A 20817-nucleotide genomic window follows, 5' to 3' on the forward strand; every position below is an offset into this window, starting at 1 on the left:
CAATTTTGGCTTACAAGAGGGTTTTAACCCTACTCAGTTTATAATTGATTTGTTGAAGGCCACTCGTAAAATAAATTTACATAAAATGTTTAGCAAATACCTGAGCAATCCACCAGAGAAGGTCTATAAGGAAGGCGAGATTCCAGCTGTGATTGGCCACCTCGGTTTCCCCCCTATTATGGCGGCAACCCCAGAGGACCGTGAAGTGTTAACTACCCTTTGTTCCCTGACAGAAGTTAAGGTTGATTCTGATCTATCTACCCAAACTGAGGTGTTGTCCTTTAGAGGAGGGAATCCCTCCGCGTACTCTCCCCCTATCCCCAGCTCTATTGATTTCTTCACGAGGGCAGTGGAACGAGACGTCAAGGCTTTGTTGTATCCCAATCCTAGACATATACTCAGCGAGGGTGAGAGAAGAGCACTTAAAGGGGTACTCCAGTGAAAACCTTTTTTCTTTTAAATCAACTGGTGGCAGAAAGTTAAACATATTTGTAAATTACTTCTATTAAAAAATCTTAATCCTTCCAGTACTTATTAGCTGCTGAATGCTACAGAGGAAATTCCTTTCTTTTTGAAACACTGATGACATCACGAGCACAGTGCAGAGAGAACTGTGCTCGTGATGTCATCAGAGAGCATTCCAAAAAGAAAAGAATTTCCTCTGTAATATTCAGTAGCTAATAAGTACAGGAAGGATTAAGATTTTTTAATAGAAGTAATTTACAAATATGTTTAACTTTCTGCCACCAGTTGATTTAAAAGAAAAAAAGGTTTTCCCAGGAGTACCCCTTTAACCCCTTGGGGACGGAGCTCATTATGACCCTAAGGACAGGAGCATTTTTTGCAAATCTGACCACTGTCACTTTAAGCATTAATAACTCTGGAATGCTTTTACTTATATATTTGATTCCGAGATTGTTTTTTCGTGACATATTCTACTTTATGTTAGTGGTAAATTTTCGGCGATACTTGCATCATTTCTAGGTGAAAAATGCAAAAATTTCATGAAAAATTAGAAAATTTTACATTTTTCTAACTTTGAAGCTCTCTACTTATAAGGAATATGGATATTCCAAATAAATTATATATTGATTCACATATGCAATATGTCTACTTTATGTTTGCATCATAAAATTGACGTGTTTTTACTTTTGGAAGACATCAGAGGGCTTCAAAGTTCAGCAACAATTTTCAAATTTTTCGCAAAATTTTCAAAATCAGAATTTTTCAGGGACCAGTTCAGGTTTGAAGTGGATTTGAAGGGTCTTCTGGTTAGAAATACCTGATAAATTACCCCATTATAAAAACTGCACCCCTCAAAGTATTCAAAATGATATTCTGTAAGTGTGTTAACCCTTTAGGTGTTTCACAGGAATAGCAGCAAAGTGAAGGAGAAAATTCAAAATCTTCATTTTTTTACACTCGCATGTTCTTGTAGACCCAGTTTTTGAATTTTTACAAGGGGTAAAAGGAAAAAAATCCTCTCAAAATTTGTAACCCAATTTCTCTCGAGTAAGCACATACCTCATATGTGTATGTCAAGTGTTCGGCGGGTGCACTAGAGGGCTCAGAAGTGAAGGAGCAACAATGGGATTTAGGAGAGAGAGTTTTTCTGAAATGGTTTTTGGGGGGCATGTCCCATTTAGGAAGCCCCTATGGTGCCAGGACAGCAAAAAACTCCACATCGCACACTATTATGGAAACGACACCCCTCAAGGAACGTAACAAGGGGTACGGTGAGCCTTAACACCCCACAGGTGTTTGACAACTTTTTGTTAAAGTCGGATGTGTAAATGAAAAAAAATATATTTTTCCACTAAAATGCTGGTTTTTCCCCAAATTTTACTTTTTTACAAAGGGTAATAGGAGAAAATGCCGCCAAAATTTGTAACCCCATTTCTTCTGAGTATGGAAATACCCCATGTTTGGACGTCAAGTGCACTGCGAGCGAACTACAATGCTCAGAAGAGAAGGAGCGCCATTGAGCTTTTAGAGAGATAATTTGTTTGGAATGGAAGTCGGGGGCCATGTGCATTTACAAAGCCAGAACAGTGGACCCCCCCACATGTGACCCCATTTTGGAAACTACACCCCTCACGGAATGTAATAAGGGGTACAGTGAGCATTTACACCCCACTGGTGTTTGACAGATCTTTGGAATAGTGGGCTGTGCAAACAAAAAAATTACATTTTTCATTTTCACGGACCACTGTTCCAAAAATCTGTCAGACACTTGTGGGGCGTAAATGCTCACTGTACCCCTTATTACATTCCGTGAGGGGTGTAGTTTCCAAAATGGGGTCACATGTGGGTATTTATTATTTAGCATTTATGTCAGAACCGCTGTAAAATCAGCCACCCCTGTGCAAATCACCAATTTAGGCCTCAAATGTACATAGTGTGCTCTCACTCCTGAGCCTTGTTGTGCGCCCGCAGAGCATTTTACGCCCACATATGGGGTATCTCCGTACTCAGGAGAAATTGCGTTACAAATTTTGGGTGTCTTTTTTTCCTTTTACCTCTTGTGAAAATAAAAAGTAAAGGGCAACACCAGCATGTTAGTGTAAAAAAATTTTTTTTTTACACTAACAGGCTGGTGTAGACCCCAACTTTTCCTTTTCATAAGGGGTAAAAGGAGAAAATACCCCCCAAAATTTGTAGTGCAATTTCTCCCGAGTACGGACATACCCTATATGTGGCCCTAAACTGTTTCACTTTGGAGCCCTGTCGTATTTCAAGGAGAGAGCGCCATGCGCATTTGAGGACTGAATTAGGGATTGCATAGGGGTGGACATAGGGGTATTCTACGCCAGTGATTCCCAAACAGGGTGCCTCCAGCTGTTGCTAAACTCCCAGCATGCCTGGACAATCAGTGGCTGTCCGGAAATGCTGGGAGTTGTTGTTTTGCAACAGCTGGAGGCTCCGTTTTGGAAACACTGCTGTACAATACGTTTTTCATTTTTATTGGGGGGGACAGTGTAAGGGGGTGTATGTGTTGTGTTTTACTCTTTATTAGGTGTTAGTGTAGTGTAGTGTTTTTAGGGTACATTCACACTGGCGGGTTACGGTGAGTTTCCCGCTAGGAATTTGCGCTGCGGCGAAAAATTTGCCGCAGCTCATACTTGAAGCAGGAAACTTGCTGTAAACCCGCCCGTGTAAATGTACCCTGTACGTTCACATGGGGGGGGGGGGGCAAACCTCCAGCTGTTTCAAAACTACAACTCCCAGCATGCACGGTCTGTCAGTACATGCTGGGAGTTGTAGTTTTGCAACAGCTGGAGGCACACTGGTTGGAAAACCTTCAGTTAGGTTCTGTTACCTAACTCAGTATTTTCCAACCAGTGTGCCTCCAGCTGTTGCAAAACTACAATTCCCAGCATGTCTGATCACAGAAGGGCATGCTGGGAGATGTAGTTATGCAACAGCTGGAGGTATGCAACTACAACTCCCAGCATGCTGAGACAGCTGTTTGCTGTGTGGGCATGCTGGAATTTGTAGTTTTGCAACATCTGGAGTGCTACAATTTAGAGACCACTGAACAGGGATCTCCAAACTGTGGACCTCCAGATGTTGCAAAACTACAACTCTCAGCATGCCCAGACAGCAAACAGCTGTGTGGGCATGCTAGGAGTTGTAGTTTTGCAAGATCTAGAGGGCAGTATAGAGATCATTGTGCAGTGGTCTCTAAACTGCCGACCTCCAGCTGTTGCAAAACTACAAATTCCAGCATGCCCACACAGCAAACAGCTGTCTGGGCATGCTGGGAGTTGTAGTTTTGCAACATCTGGAGGGCTACAGTCTAGAGACCACTATAGCCCGGAGCGCGGCGGGGGCCGAAATTCCCACGGGCGTATGGATACGCCCTTCGTCCTTAAGTACCAGGACGCAAGGGCGTATGCATACGTCCTTCATCCCCAACAGGTTAAGTGACTTCAGTCCCGTCCAGATTTGAGGGTCTTAAAAGCTGATAAAGGCGGCAGTACTGTACTTATGTACAGCTCTATGTACGAAACGGAAAAAAGATTGCCTGTTAGGCGATACCGCCACGTATAAACGACTGGAAAACCGACGGGCAAAACACTAAACTCACTCCGGACCTTCCTTAGAATTAAATGTGAACAGGGACTGATTACACAATCCACTGCTGAAAAATGAATTCCTCGCCACGCGAAATGGTATTTCCTATCGAAGGTGCACAAGTCGCAGAGCCGATCCCCCGGGGCGACCTATCGTCGCCGGGATCGGCTCTGCAACTGAGTACCTCTCCCAATATTTAGAGTGGTTACTGAAACCTATACTTCTCTCCACTTCATCTTATGTGAAGGACACCAGTGATCTGCTTACACAACTTGAAAACTTCCATTGGTCTGACACCTACCACTTAGCTTCTGTAGATGTTGAGAGCCTGTACACCTGCATCCCACATGATGCGGGTGTACGGGCTGTCTGTGAAATCCTGACTTAAACCGAAAAAACACCTGAATTTATCACGTTTGTCAGTGAAGCCCTCCAATTTATATTGCCCCACAATGAGTTTAGGGAAGGTGAGACATGGAATAGGCAGGAGACCGGGACTGCGATGGGCACCCCGGTCTCCCGGCGTTTGAACGCTGTTACGTCTAATTCCAGAGTAACCCTTCTGTCTCTAATATTAAATTGTGCCTTTGGTTCATCGATGACGTCCTAATTATATGGGAGGGCACACACGACAGGTTTAACTCTTTTGTTACCTATATGAGTACGACCAACCAAGAAAACATGTTGTTCACGTCCAAGTTTGGGGACACCGAACTTACTTTTTTGGATGTAAAATTCAGCGTACGGGATGGGTCATTACATTCACAAGGTTACAGAAAATCAATTGCCCACAACTCCCTGTTGCATTTTAACAGTTCACATCCACATCATGTTAAAAAAAGCGTCCCTTTTTCTAAATTTCTACGTCTCAAAAAGATTAATAGTGACGAAGCTACTTTTCAGTCTCAGGCAGATGATTTAAAGAACCGCTTGATTGCAAGAGGTTATCCACCTAAGGTGATCAATGTCGGTTACGAAAGAGCTGCGGCAACCCCGAGAGCTACCCTTTTAAACCCAAAACCATGTCTTACAACCAAACCACAGCGTTTCATTTTTTCATTGGCCAATTCCAATATGAATAACGTTGTAGCCAACGCAATACGCAACAATTGGTATATTATCGAGTCTGGCGTAGATTTAAAGGGCATAGCAAAAAACTCCCCATTAATCACCTACAGAAAAAATCGTACAATAGGTGATACATTAAAAACATCCAGAATTGAGTTACTTGATCCGCCCCAAACTAGTATTAATTGGTTAAAAAAGATGACTCCCAAAGGGTAACTACCCTTGTAGACATTGCTCCTTTTGTTCTCAGAACTTGGCCACCAGAACATTTCAACTAGGAGGTCATGTCCATACTCTGAACGACCTGGTTACATGCCGTACTTCGTACTTGGTGTACACCATTTTTTGCCCGTGTGGCTTCTTTTATGTGGGCAAGACAATACGTCCTTTTTTTGTGCGATTTCGGGCGCACATTAGGTCTATTCGAACCGGGATAGGTGCACCCAAGCTAATCGCCCGCATGAAGGAAGTCCACAACCGCGACCCTAATCTCTTAAAATTTGCCGGCATCAAAAGAGTGAAAGCCCTACCGAATGGAGGTGACAGACATTCTGCCCTGTTGAAAAAAGAGGCAGCCTGGATTCTGAAACTAGAGGCTACAGGGGCATTGGGTCTCAACAGTCGAACTTGCCCCGTTCCTCGTTCAATGAGATCCTAAACACTGACAATTGGATCTTCCATACAGATTATAAAGAGAGAACCACTTACCATGTATCAGCATATTTGTAGAATGATTTCATTGTTGCGTAACTGCACATGCCGCTTTTGTTTTCATCCCATGACCCTTTTGTTGTTACACGTGACCACAGACGCCGACTCCCAGAGCGCTAATAAATAGCGTCGCGTATGTATACCGGCTGGAAGAAGCGCCTGAGCAGTGTGAAACAGTCTGTTCCGGTCCCCGCTTCACCCACCAGCACGTCATGCCTGACACGGTGAAATAAAGAATTTTCCTTGGATGGTGAGTGCAAGCTTTTTTTTCCCCCTTTACCTTCATTGTCCCCAGAGCATGCTGGCTCCGAGTCTGATGACTGACGTCACGGCTCCTCCCCCTCAATGCAAGCCTATGGGAGGGGGCGTGACAGCTGTCACGCCCCCTCCCATAGGCTTGCATTGAGGGGGCGGAGCATGACGTTACAATGCTCCGGCCCCGTGGAAGAGTGATTCAAGTTTGAAGTTTCCGCCCAATTTATAATGAGGCTTGTGCTGAAATGGTGCAATTGCGCAAAATTTGCACAACCTGAAAATGTCCACAATATAGTCTAACATACACCAACATTGATACATGTCCCCCATGGGTTTCATTTTAGAAGCTTTTATTCTTTCTAAGTTTGTTGCATGTGTTTGGCGCAGGCACAATTTGTGCCTGCGCCAAACACATGCAACAAATCTAGAAAGAATAAAAGCTTCTAAAATGAATAGTAAATTGCGCCCTTATATTGTGCGATGATTTCTCCTCAGATCAGAAATGTGTGTTGTGTGGTCTCCATGATATTGATGGTGATCGGGGGAGGGGAGGTCGGGTAGAACGCTCCAGGTCATTGGTGATTTTAGCTCTTTTACTATTTGTTTAGAAGCTTTTTGGTAAATGCTGAGAAGCCCCAAATGTTTGGTGAAGAATAGGATTATGATGATTTTTCTCTGTGTTTCTGATTTATATATAACTAATAATAACATTGGAATCTGTTTCTCTTTATTTATATTATGAATAAACAGGTTATAATGAATTTGTTTCTTATTTAATGTGACAATAAAATAGTTCATTATGTTCTTGTTTACAGCAAAATGGAGACAAACACCGTGTGAACTCAGTCTTAGGAAGTCGTCATCTACTGGATGGAGAATTCTGTATAAGAAAGTGACCGTGGGACGACATCTGTGTGATCAGCGACCAGGACCGTGTAGAGAACATGTAGGATCAGGGCTCAGTGGGGGATCTCGGTGACGCTGATCTCTGTGACGCTGATCCCTGTGACGCTGATCTCTGTGACGCTGATCCCTGTGACGCTGATCCCTGTGACGCTGATCTCTGTGACGCTGATCTCGGTGACGCTGATCTCTGTGACACTGATCCCTGTGACGCTGATCTCTGTGACGCTGATCCCTGTGACGCTGATCTCTGTGACGCTGATCCCTGTGACGCTGATCCCTGTGACGCTGATCTCTGTGACGCTGATCTCTGTGACGCTGATCCCTGTGATGCTGATCCCTGTGACGCTGATCTCTGTGACGCTGATCCCTGTGACGCTGATCTTTGTGACGCTGATCTCTGTGACGCTGATCTCTGTGACGCTGATCTCTTCTCCTTCTCTTATCCTTTCTATCTGGATTTATTCCTCCTCTCAGTCTATTCACACTTTTAAATTTTCATTGCGTAATTCCTCCTCAAATTAAAGCCCATAGACTTCTAAGGGATTCCGCACTCCCATTCACACACCTGAATTTACGCTATCGGAATCCCTTAGGAGTCTATGGGCTTTAATTTGAGGTGGAATTCTGCTGTGTGAATAGACCCTAAGGAGCACAAACATTATGTCTTCCTGATAATAATGTGGTGTCCCAGAGCGGGGTCACCTGTTACTACTCTGAACACTGTTCGGGCGGCTGTAGTCACAAAGCTCACTGCTCTGTCTTTCTGTTTCTTAGGCTGAGGCTGATCTCTTCCAACCAGGGTGCCTCCAGCTGTTGCAAAACTACAACTCCCAGCATGCTAAGTAGCAGGTATCATGGTCTGGGCAGTGGATTGGAGACCTACAATACTCAGAGCAGTGTTTCACAACCAATGTGCCTGGATGCACTCAAGAAAGTTGTGTCTCGTAGAAACTAAGAAAATGTAGGTTAGGGAAGTATTCCTTGTACAGTTCATCATGAAATGCCCCTGTGAAGACCCCTGATCACCTGCTCAGATAAATGGGAGCTCGTGCAGAACCCAGGGTGGACCGAGCCTCTTAGTCTAACACAGACCGGGAGAAATCAACCGAAATCTCAGGAGAACTACAAGTCTCAGGACAACCAAATCTTATATTAGTAAATATCTTCTGAACAGTGATCGGTGACCATTAACCAATTGTTCTTGTATCTCAGATCTGAAGTGTTCCGGAGAGTTCTTCTTCTCTATAATCCCTTTATCCCGGGGCCTTGTGTAGGGAAGGCGTTTAGCCCCTTAACGCACCAGGACGTACATTTACGTCCTAAGCATAACCGCGAGCATCGGAACGATGCCCGGATCATGCGCGGCAGGTCCCGGCTGCTGATCGCAGCCAGGGACCCGTTCGTAATGGCGGACACCCGCGATCCCACGGATGTCCGCCATTAACCCCTCAGATGCCGTGATCAATACAGATCACGGCATCTGCAGCATCGGGGTCACTTAAATGGATGATCGGATCACCCGCAGCGCTGCCGCGGTGATCCGATCATCCAGCACGGCAGACAGAGGTCTCCTTACCTGGCTCCGCGGCCTTCCCGGCATCTTCTGCTCTGATCTGCATTCCCACAGACCAGAGCAGAAGATGACCGATAACACTGATCAGTGCTATGTCCTATACATAGCACTGAATAGGATTAGCAATCGAGTGATTGCTATAAATAGTCCCTTATGGGGACTATTAAAGTGTAAAGATAAAAGCAAAAAAAAGTAAAAAAATTGGAAAAAAAACCCTCCTCCAATAAAAATGTAAATTGTCTCATTTTCCCTATTTCACCCCCAAAAAGTGTTAAAAAAATATTTTATATACATATTTGGTATCGCAGCATGCATAAATATCTGAACTATTAAAATAAAATATTAATGCTACCGTAAGGTGAACGGCGTGAACGTAAAAAAAAAAGTCCAAAATAGATTATTTTTTATAACAATTCAATTTATAAAATTGTTTTTTTTTTAATAAAAAATGGATTAAAAGTTTTACATAAGCAAATATGGTATTAATAAAAAGTACAGATCACAGCAAAAAAAATGAGCCCTCATACCGCCGCTTATACGGAAAAATGAAAAAGTTATAGGTCTTCAAAATAGGGGGATTTTAAATGTACTAATTTGGTTAAAAAGTTTGCGATTTTTTTTAAGCGCAACAGTAATAGAAAAGTGTATAATCATGGGTATCAATTTAATCGTATTGACCCAAAGAATAAAAAACATGTATAATTTTTACCGTAAATTGTACGGTGTGAAAACGAAACCTTCCAAAATTAGCAAAATTGCAGTTTTCTTTTTAATTTCACCACACAAATAGTATTTTATTGGTTGCGCCATAAATTTTATGGTAAAGTGAGTATTGGCATTACAATGGACAACTGGTCGCGCAAAAAACAAGCGCTCGTACTAGTCTGTGGATGAAAATATAAAAGAGTTATCATTTTTTGAAGGCGAGGAGGAAAAAACGAAAACGTAAAAATTAAATTGTCTGAGTCCTTAAGGGGTTAGATGAAGTAATGGATTGTGGGAATCTATATTCTGCACATTGTCTGGGCCTAATACTCCTCTATATCCAGAATAAAACAAGCGTGATCCCAGATATAAGACCTGATAGACCCCCCCCCCCAAATACTTATCTGTGAGATCTCCATAGAGAAACATAAGAGCAAAACCTCAACTGTCATCGGATCATTACACAACATTATCCCTATCTATTCTTCACCAAACATTTGGGGCTTCTCAGCATTTACCAAAAAGCTTTTAAACAAATAGTAAAAGAGCTAAAAACACCAATGACCTGGAGCGTTCTACCCGACCTCCCCTCCCCCGATCACCATCAATATCATGGAGACCACACAACACACATTTCTTATCTCTTCCGGATCCTTCTATATGAAGGGATCAGCTGATCTTCTCCCTGTCTGATCTATTATCTGGAGGAGATTTATATTGTGTGATGATTTCTCCTCAGATAAGAAATGTGTGTTGTGTGGTCTCCATGATATTGATGGTGATCGGGGGAGGGGAGGTCGGGTAGAACGCTCCAGGTCATTGGTGGTTTTAGCTCTTTTACTATTTGTTTAAAAGCTTTTTGGCAAATGCTGAGAAGCCCCAAATGTTGGGTGAAGAACAGAATTGTGGTTGATTTTTTTTATGCTTCTATTTTGCTCATTTGAAAAAAACAAACAGAAGCGTCACATGGGTCTGTGGAGGGAAATATAAAAGCATTAAGACTTTCAGAAGACAGTGAGGAAAACATTAAAATGCAAAATTAAAATTGTCCCAGTCCTTAAGGGGTTAGATGACCTTGAGGACAACATCGGTGTGTGATCAGTGATCAGTGATCAGCGTCTTGTATAAAACTCCTCTATTCTGCTGTTTTTTATGGAACATTTGGTGATTTTTTTGTATTTGGTGACATTGAAGCCTGTGATGGTTCCTCTTGTGCAGCTTTAGGGCTCAGTGGGTGATCTCTGTGACGCTGATCTCTGTGACGCTGATCTCTCCTTCTCTTAATCCTTTATATCTGGATTTATTCCTCCCTATCACTCTCACCTAAATCAGAAGGGCCCACAACAACCTTCCCTTCCCCTCTGGGCCAAAAGACATGTGTGAGGGTCCAGAATTGCGAAAAAGGGCTGCGTCCTTAAGGGGTTAAGGACTTACAGGGATTAGTGTTCTCCTCAGTCTGCTGCTCTGCCACCCCCCTCCCTTATCAGACACTGTTTAAGGACTTACAGGGGTTAATGCTCTCCTCAGTCTGCTGCTCTGCCACCCCCTCCCTTATCAGACACTGTTTAAGGACTTACAGGGGTTAATGTTCTCCTCAGTCTGCTGCTCTGCCACCCCCTCCCTTATCAGACACTGTGTGATTACTTACAGGTGTTAATGTTCTCCTCAGTCTGCTGCTCTGCTGTCCCCCCTTATCAGACACTGTTTAAGGACTTACAGGGGTTAGTGTTCTCCTCAGTCTGCTGCTCTGCCACCCCCTCCCTTATCAGACACTGTTTAAGGACTTACAGGGGTTAATGTTCTCCTCAGTCTGCTGCTCTGCTGTCCCCCCTTATCAGACACTGTTTAAGGACTTACAGGGGTTAGTGTTCTCCTCAGTCTGCTGCTCTGCCACCGCCTCCCTTATCAGACACTGTTTAAGGACTTACAGGGGTTAATGTTCTCCTCAGTCTGCTGCTCTGCCACCCCCTCCCTTATCAGACACTGTTTAAGGACTTACAGGGGTTAATGTTCTTCTCAGTCTGCTGCTCTGCCACCCCCTCCCTTATCAGACACTGTTTAAGGACTTACAGGGGTTAATGTTCTCCTCAGTCTGCTGCTCTGCCACCCCCCTCCCTTATCAGACACTGTTTAAGGACTTACAGGGGTTAATGTTCTCCTCAGTCTGCTGCTCTGCCACCCCCTCCCTTATCAGACACTGTTTAAGGACTTACAGGGGTTAATGTTCTCCTCAGTCTGCTGCTCTGCCACCCCCTCCCTTATCAGACACTGTTTAAGGACTTACAGGGGTTAATGTTCTCCTCAGTCTGCTGCTCTGCCACCCTCTCCCTTATCAGACACTGTGTGATTACTTATAGGTGTTAATGTTCTCCTCAGTCTGCTGCTCTGCTGTCCCCCCTTATCAGACACTGTTTAAGGACTTACAGGGGTTAGTGTTCTCCTCAGTCTGCTGCTCTGCCACCCCCTCCCTTATCAGACACTGTTTAAGGACTTACAGGGGTTAATGTTCTCCTCAGTCTGCTGCTCTGCCACCCCCCTCCCTTATCAGACACTGTTTAAGGACTTACAGGGGTTAATGTTCTCCTCAGTCTGCTGCTCTGCCACCCCCTCCCTTATCAGACACTGTTTAAGGACTTACAGGGGTTAATGTTCTCCTCAGTCTGCTGCTCTGCCACCCCCTCCCTTATCAGACACTGTTTAAGGACTTACAGGGGTTAATGTTCTCCTCAGTCTGCTGCTCTGCCACCCCCCTCCCTTATCAGACACTGTTTAAGGACTTACAGGGGTTAATGTTCTCCTCAGTCTGCTGCTCTGCCACCCCCTCCCTTATCAGACACTGTTTAAGGACTTACAGGGGTTAATGTTCTCCTCAGTCTGCTGCTCTGCCACCCCCTCCCTTATCAGACACTGTTTAAGGACTTACAGGGGTTAATGTTCTCAGTCTGCTGCTCTGCTGTCCCCCCTTATCAGACACTGTGGGATTACTTACAGGGGCTGCAGTCACTTAGTGTAGCATCAGGGCGGCCAGGAGGTGGGTAATCTGTGGGTGCTGAGGTCCGGGCTCCTTACATGACAGTGCGCTCAGCCTATCACCGTCCCGAAAAAGCAGGAAGATGACCGGGACATGGATATCAGGGCAACAAGGGAACATGGGAAGGTGAGTTAAAGTTAGTTTTTTTAGTCTTTGCAGCCTGGGCACAGGGCCATTACCGGTGGGTCCCTGACTGCTGTTAGCACTCCGCTGCTGGGGGTCATGTACAGGACATAAATGTACGTCCTGCTGCATTAAGTACCAAGGCCCCAGGACATACATTTACGTCTTGTGTCGTTAAGGGGTCAAGGTTCATTTTTTATTTTTATTGTTTTACCCGTTTACATTGCAGGATAAATACTATTATCAATTTAAGTCATTACAGATGTGGCAATACCTATTATGGATAGGTTTGCCCATTTCTTTTTCTTTTTGTTTTTTTTGGGTGACAATATATAGTTTGATTGCGCAATGTATCTTTTTTTATACACTTTATTAATATATTTAAAACCTTTAAATTTTTTTACTTTTCACTTTTTACCTATTATACTATACCTCTGTATTGCAGCACAGTATCACACTGACTATAGCTGGACCTCACAGGCTGCCGTACTAGGCAAACAGGAGGCCATCTGTGGGCCTTCTGCTGCCATGGCAACCAACGGGATCCCACGATCACATCGCGGGGTCAACGTTGGTGGACAGGGGGAGCTCCTTCCCCCTGTCAACCCCATAGGACTGATCATGACAGCTATATGGTTAAAGGGGTACTCTGTTGCAAACATCTTATCCCCTATCCAAAGGATAGAGGATAAGATGTAAGATTGCGGGGGTCCTGCCACTGGGGGGAGGGTCCCAGTAATCAGACCCCTATTATTAGGATAAGGTATAAGTTTTTCAATCCTGTTCTACCCCTTTATTAAAGCTTCTGCAAAAAGAAAGAAGCAATCTGATTGGTTGTTATTAATCTCCCCCAGAGGTTCCTGATCTAATCACAATTAAGTAGCCTGAATCACAGACATCACAATTTTATATTCTATTCTTCACCAAACATTTGGGGCTTCTCAGCATTTACCAAAAAGCTTTTAAACAAATAGTAAAAGAGCTAAAAACACCAATGATCTGGAGCGTTCTACCCGACCTCCCCTCCCCCGATCACCATCAATATCATGGAGACCACACAACACACATTTCTTATCTAAGGAGAAATCATCACACAATATAAATCTCCTCCAGATAATAGATCAGACAGGGAGAAGATCAGCTGATCCCTTCATATAGAAGGATCCGGAAGAGATAAGAAATGTGTGTTGTGTGGTCTCCATGATATTGATGGTGATCGGGGGAGGGGAGGTCGGGTAGAACGCTCCAGGTCATTGGTGTTTTTAGCTCTTTTACTATTTGTTTAAAAGCTTTTTGGTAAATGCTGAGAAGCCCCAAATGTTTGGTGAAGAATAGGATTCGGTTATTATGATGCTGCAGCACACCGGCCTTTATAAAATGATAAGTATATAGCAGGAGGAAAATTAATACATGCGCCATCTTTTTCTCCCACTCTTGTAAAATAACAGACCCCGTTATGACCAATGGGAAACGGTCTTAAAGGCCAGAAAGGAGAGCAGTGTAAAAGTAGCCTTAGGGTATGTTCACACGTACAGGATCCTGTGCAGGATGTGTAACTGCTGATTGGAAGCTGTGTTCAGTTATTAAGTTTACATTGAAATCTGCAGCATCAAATCTGCTTCTCGGCCTTTTGGCTAAGATCAAGTGTAGTATCTGTTCTTATCAGTTTTCATGCCGGTGGCAAACTACGCCGGTATGGGGCTGCTGGGGATGGGTGCTGCATGGTAGGAAGCAGGTGTTCCGGGGCTGGTTCTGAGGAATCAGGTCGATGGCTGCCCCGATGTGACCTGTTCCCTCCGGGTCTCGCCATGAGGCTGAGAGGGTCTAGAGCCGAGGTACTTTTGTGCCACGGAGAATGGTGACCCTGAGGTGCTGAAACTCACTGGGAGTACTGGCTCACTCAGTTGAAGCACGGGTACCATGATCTCTTCACCTTGTGGCACTCACCTCTTGATTCCCAGCGTTCTGGCTAGGATCAGAGAAATTGTTATAGATCCGGCCGGATGTCTGAGCAGTATATCTGCGCACATTCATTTATTTACTTATTTATTTTTGTCACTGTGTCACTTTTTGTGTGCTGTGTGTCCACAGGATTTGAAAGGCTGCAGTAGCCCTCCTGGGTGTCCCTCCTGGTGGTCTAGGGGAGGTGTGCGTGGCCGTTAGGTTCCGCACCTCCCTGCAAACACCTTGGGTCCTCCTGCTTTGGCAGAGTACCGACCGTTATCGGCTCTGCGGGCAGATACCTCGGCTAACGCCAAGGGGGATGCTGGGAGCATTTGTGGTCCCTTTGTAGCTTCGGCGAAAAGGGACATCAAATCTGGAATCTTGCAGGTACCTTTTGGTCCGGAGGTGAAGGGTAATGTTTGTTGGGGGGGGGCCTCTCTCCTATCGGAGAAGGGCTTGCGGTAGACCGCATCCTCATCCAGAATTTAAGAACAACATCTGGATATAAATGATGAACCGTGTGAGAATCTTATTTTCTGCTGATTTTCTTATGGAACATTTGGTGACATTGAAGCCTGTGATGGTTCCTCTTGTGCAGGTTCAGGGCTCAGTGGGTGATCACTGTGACGCTGATCTCTGTGATGCTGATCTCTATGACGCTGATCTCTTCTCCTTTATATCTGGATTTATTTATCCTCTCGGCCTCTGTGTTGTCTCTATGGGTTAGATTAGGGCCCCATTTACACGTTCCGGATTTAACTCAGATGCTGCGATGAAAACCTGATATCTGTGAACGATCCATCTTCTGCTCCATGCAGAAGGAATTGTTAAGGATGCCTTAATGTGAGGCCTTAAACTGTGAGTGACTACCTCTGTGCTATTTTGCCGACAGAAGCAAATTCACACCAGACAATGTTGGTATAAATTCCCTCCTTGGTACTGACTCCAGGGAGTTCTGTTTAATTCAGGAAGTACATTAGGTTTTTACATTTGAAAAAAGAGGAGGGTTAGTTATGATGTCAAAAATCAGCATGTTACATTTTGATTGGATATTTCAGCTTAATCCGTAGCATATTTTGTATTTTATTTTTTTCTTGGCTAAAGTTAATTTATGCAGCCCTCTCATTCTAATACTGGAAAATTCCAGTTCTTTGCCCTTCTTATACAATTTGCATCTCCCTCAAATGTTTTGACTTCCAACATCTCATCTTGGGCCTTCTGGCATCATTCCAAGGTTTCTTAGTCACGAGCAGATTGCAAGCTCAGGAACAGGATGCATAGTTTAAAAGTAGTGTTGCTCGCGAATATTCGCAATTCGAATATTCACGAATTTCACGAATATAGCGCTATATATTCGTAATTACGAATATTCTATTTTTTTTTGTTTTTTTTTCACAGTACACATCACAGTGATCATCCCTCTCTGCTTCCAGCTTGTTTTCGCATATGCGAAAATAAAACGAGAATATAACGAATATGCGAATATTTGCGAATATATGACGGATATTCGTCCATATATTCGCGAATATTCGCGAATTCGAATATGGCCTATGCCGCTCAACACTATTTAAAAGTAGGTAACATATCTTTTTTTCAGCATTAGAAATTACATATAAATATCTAAATATTAATAGATATATATTGATCGGCAGTCAGAATCATTTTAATCAACTTGACAGAATCACTAAGGAGTATAAATATTTCTCCTCATTGTCTGGTCCTAATATTCCTACAGATATAGGATAGAAACCCAAGTGTAGATTTTTTAAGACATAGCGTGGTACAAGGACGCGTTTCGGCATGGGAGCCATCCTCAGCTGTCTGCCATAGGCAGACAGCTGAGGAAGGCTCCCATGCCGAAACGCGTCCTTGTACCACACTGTGGCTTAATAAAGCTTCACTATGCATGATGGGTGAGTGCTGGGTATCATCTTTTTTACCAGTGACTTTGCCCCACCTTGTGCACCACCGCAGATTCCACAGAAGTGCCGACACATCCTCTGTATAGAAACCCAAGTGCGACCCTCAGATCTCAGACATAAATACTTCTCCAGGAGGGACGTCCCAAAATGGCCCCGGACCCTGCGAGATCCTGGTGACGACATCTGACCAGATCTATAAATATTCCTCATAGTGACCAGAAGCCAAAAACTAGAGGTGATCAGTAGTGATGAGCGGCGGGGCCATTTTCGAATTTGCGATACAGTGACACCCCCAACATACGATGGCCCCGACATATGATCAAATCGACATACGATGGCCTCTCAGAGGCCATCGCATGTCGATGTCAGCATCGACATATGATGCTTTTTTATGTCGAGGCCATTGCATTAAGTGCTATCCGGCTAACTCATAGACTACCAAACAGGGTAGCCCAAAAAAACCCTTTATTTCCCATATATCAAGAAAATGTGAATTTAAAAGTGCAATCTTTATTGAAATCGGGTCGCACTTAATGGTGTTTTAAAAATATGGAGCACCATATCGTCCTACTTGTTAGATTCTATATGCATATAAATTGGACCAACTGGTCTATGGATTGAATGAACACTGGAGCGGAGAAGAGGTGCCTGCAGATCACCTGCATTCAGCGCTATTGTAGGACAATGGAGCTCAAAGTTAAAAACTTAACATGGCCCCCCTCGACATGTTTCACTGCCTCAGCAGCGTTATCAAGAGGTAGATAACGCTGCCTATCTACCTCTTGATAACGCTGCTGAGGCAGTGAAACATGTCGAGGGGGGCCATGTTAAGTTTTTAACTTTGAGCTCCATTGTCCTACAATAGCGCTGAATGCAGGTGATCTGCAGGCACCTCTTCTCCGCTCCAGTGTTCATTCAATCCATAGACCAGTTGGTCCAATTTATATGCATATAGAATCTAACAAGTAGGACGATATGGTGCTCCATATTTTTAAAACACCATTAAGTGCGACCCGATTTCAATAAAGATTGCACTTTTAAATTCACATTTTCTTGATATATGGGAAATAAAGGGTTTTTTTGGGCTACCCTGTTTGGTAGTCTATGAGTTAGTGGTCAAATTCCACCCTCCATATATTGGTCTCTACTAGATATGTTTTTTTAAGTGCTATCCGGCAGCGCAAAATGCTTAAGCTGCTGCCGGATAGCAGCTTAATGTTCCCCGTGTGGTGCGGTGAGAATTACTTACCCCTCCACGATGCTCCGGGGTGCCCTTCGGGTCCAGCACTGGTCCTCCGGTGTCTTCTCGGCCCTCTCCGATGACGTCACTACGCTGTTGCGCATGCCGTCCCGTCATCCAATAGGAACGGCGTACGCAGCGGCGTAATGACGTCGCTATTCAGGCCCAGTAAGGCCTTGCGGAGGACCGGAGAAGACCAGGAGAGCCCAGCGGAGGCCCGGGGTCTGGAGCGGCGGGGACAGGTGAGTACAGCTTCCTATACTTAACATTGCACGAATCCCTCAACATACGATGGATTCGACAAATGATGGCTCTTTTGGAACGAATTAGCATCGTATGTTGAGGGACCACTGTATTATGCGAATATATGGACGAATATTCGTCCTATGTTCTCGAAATTCGCATATTCGCTATGTTCGTTCTCTTTTTTTTTTTGTTCATGCGAAAATTCGTAATGAAATTTCCACGGTGCCCATGCGCAATTATATCTTTCACCTAAAAGAAGGGAGGGATTAGTGTCCAGTCGGGAAGTGCCGCTATATGCAGGAATTCGCATTAAAAAAATGAATATTCATCATTATGAACATATGTCACTATATTCTAAATATTCGCGAAATCACGAAGTGCTGATATTCGCACTGGACACTAGCGATCAATAGTGTTGGGCGTGAATATTTGCAATGCGAATATTTATTGCGAACATCGCATATTCGCAAATATTGCAAATATAGCGCTAAATATTCGCAATTACGAATATTCAATTTTTTTTCACGGTACACATCACAGTGATCATCCCTCCCTGCCTCCAGCTTGTGGTGTACACACTAGTGACCAATACTAGTTACTGTGTCAGACTGGTGGGCGCCTGAAAATTCGCATATGCGAATATTTGCGCATATTGATAGCTCTTTGATCACGCCATATTGCGCATATGCATGCAAATTTTATGGTGCATAATAAAAAAAGACTGCGAATGTACGACGAATATTCGTCCATATATTCGCAACATATCGTGAATTCGAATATGGCCTATGCCGCTCACCACTAGCGATCAATAGGATGAGAGGGAGGAATGATGTCGGTGACATCACATCTCTGGTAAGTCCTGCACCCCCGTCCCTAATTTACAGATATGGATGGTTGAGTCTGTGGCCCGATCCACATATAAATCTGTTCTGTCACAACAACTACAACAATAACAGAACATTCATCCAATCTAAGCCAAATATACACATCTACAGATCTGATCTTCACCAAACATTTGGGGCTTCTCAGCATTTACCAAAAAGCTTTTAAACAAATGGTAAAAACACCAATGACCTGGAGCGTTCTACCCGACCTCCCCTCCCCCGATCACCATCAATATCATGGAGACCACACAACACACATTTCTTATCTGAGGAGAAATCATCACACAATATAAATCTCCTCCAGATAATAGATCAGACAGGGAGAAGATCAGCTGATCCCTTCATATAGAAGGATCCGAAAGAGATCAGAAATGTGTGTTGTGTGGTCTCCATGATATTGATGGTGATCGGGGGAGGGGAGGTCGGGTAGAACGCTCCAGGTCATTGGTGTTTTTAGCTCTTTTACTATTTGTTTTAAATCTTTTTGGTAAATGCTGAGAAGCCCCAAATGTTTGGTGAAGAACAGAATTGTGGTTGATTTTTTTTATTCTTCTATTTTGCTCATTTGAAATAAATAAAAATATATATATGTGTTGTAAAAAAAAATAAACAGAAGCGTCATATGGGTCTGTGGAGGGAAATATAAAAGCATTATGACTTTTGGAAGACAATGAGGAAAACATTATAATGCTAAATAAAAATTGTCCCAGTCCTTAAGGAGTTAGATGACCTTGAGGACAACATCGGTGTGTGATCAGTGATCAGTGATCAGCGTCTTGTATAAAACTCCAGTTTTTTATGGAACATTTGGTGATTTTTTAGTATTTGGTGACATTGAAGCCTGTGATGGTTCCTCTTGTGCAGGTTCAGGGCTCAGTGGGTGATCTCTATGACGCTGATCTCTATGACGCTGATCTCTGTGACGCTGATCCCTGTGATGCTGATCTCTATGACGCTGATCCCGGTGACACTGATCTCTGTGACGCTGATCTCTCTTTCTCTTAATCCTTTATATCTGGATTTATTCCTCCTATCACTCTCTCCTAAATCAGAAGGGCCCACAACAACCTTCCCCTCTGGGCCAAAAGACATGTGTGAGGGTCCAGGATCGATGTATCTTACACTGAAGCTGAGGGACGACCACCAAGTATCAGCCAAGGAGAACAACAACTTGTTGGCGTCTCTTTATAAACAGGCACCCGGTGTTGCAGGAGGAACCTAATGGTCACGCGCACCTCCCCTAGACCTCCAGGAGACGCATCTGAAAGATCCTTGTGGACAAAACACAGGTACAGAGTAAACACATGGAGACAAAGGAAATAAATAATAGGACGCGCTGTGTAGTACAACCTGGACCAGAAGGCCAAGAACCTAGAGGTGAGGACTCAATGTCATGGGATCCCACCACCAATGGGCTCAGGCACCTCGGGGTCACCACTCACAGGGCCCTTCTGCTCTCTCCCTACCTGAATCTAATGGCCAGATCATATACACCTAAAGCCTCCACTCCATATATACATCTATTCTGCCTCCTTGGTCCCTGATAAGAACAGATGTGGTAACCAATTGATGCTATGTCCATAACAATAGTTTGTGACGCCAGGGTAGTGTTAACCATCACACTCCAAGGATAAGTGGTTGCTGCTGCCAATTGCCAGGTAAATAAATATCTAAAATGCCAGATTAGGATAACCACAAACTTTACTTCAGGAATTCGCAGTACAAACAGGAACAGTTCACTTTAATGCAATATTTACTGAAGGCTGCGACAGAGAACCACAATTGCTTCTTGGCACTATGGGACTTGTAGTCCTTGCTGATTAACTTGTGACTTAGATTTAGCTGAGACTGTTCAGAACTTAAATTGTGCAGACTAACTTGCTGACTGGGACTTGACTTAAGCTTGACCCAACTATGGAGCTGACAATCACTATCTCTGCTCTTGTAGAATCCTGTGAAGGGTGATGTCACTTAGGAACAAAGCTGGTTGCAGCAATTGGGTCTCTTAGTCCTCGTGTGATGAGGTACAAGTCCCACAACAGAGATCAGGACTGGACCTCCACTCACTCTCCTCCCTGTCCAGACAGACCCGGGGGAGCAGGGTAGGAGGCCCCTGATTGGTCAAAGTGCTC

At 43.9% G+C, this 20817-nt stretch overlaps 5 non-coding genes and 1 pseudogene across 5 annotated transcripts; 4 read left to right on the forward strand and 2 right to left on the reverse strand.

Moving 5' to 3' along the window:
- Window positions 1–6687: 6687 nt before the first annotated feature.
- Window positions 6688–6749, forward strand: LOC130363412 (U7 small nuclear RNA). The gene has a single exon (XR_008891821.1). It is a non-coding gene; the product is annotated as a U7 small nuclear RNA (small nuclear RNA).
- A 3044-nt stretch (window positions 6750–9793) lies between these two features.
- Window positions 9794–9855, reverse strand: LOC130363428 (U7 small nuclear RNA). The gene has a single exon (XR_008891837.1). It is a non-coding gene; the product is annotated as a U7 small nuclear RNA (small nuclear RNA).
- A 260-nt stretch (window positions 9856–10115) lies between these two features.
- Window positions 10116–10177, forward strand: LOC130363422 (U7 small nuclear RNA). The gene has a single exon (XR_008891831.1). It is a non-coding gene; the product is annotated as a U7 small nuclear RNA (small nuclear RNA).
- Window positions 10178–13381: 3204 nt separating this feature from the next.
- Window positions 13382–13443, reverse strand: LOC130363429 (U7 small nuclear RNA). Its single transcript, XR_008891838.1, has one exon. It is a non-coding gene; the product is annotated as a U7 small nuclear RNA (small nuclear RNA).
- A 260-nt stretch (window positions 13444–13703) lies between these two features.
- Window positions 13704–13765, forward strand: LOC130363430 (U7 small nuclear RNA). The gene has a single exon (XR_008891839.1). It is a non-coding gene; the product is annotated as a U7 small nuclear RNA (small nuclear RNA).
- A 298-nt stretch (window positions 13766–14063) lies between these two features.
- Window positions 14064–14241, forward strand: LOC130363292 (U2 spliceosomal RNA; annotated as a pseudogene).
- Window positions 14242–20817: the final 6576 nt, after the last annotated feature.

The sequence above is a fragment of the Hyla sarda genome, chromosome 3 (genome assembly GCF_029499605.1).
Source record: "Hyla sarda isolate aHylSar1 chromosome 3, aHylSar1.hap1, whole genome shotgun sequence".
Taxonomy (NCBI): Eukaryota; Metazoa; Chordata; class Amphibia; order Anura; family Hylidae; genus Hyla; species Hyla sarda.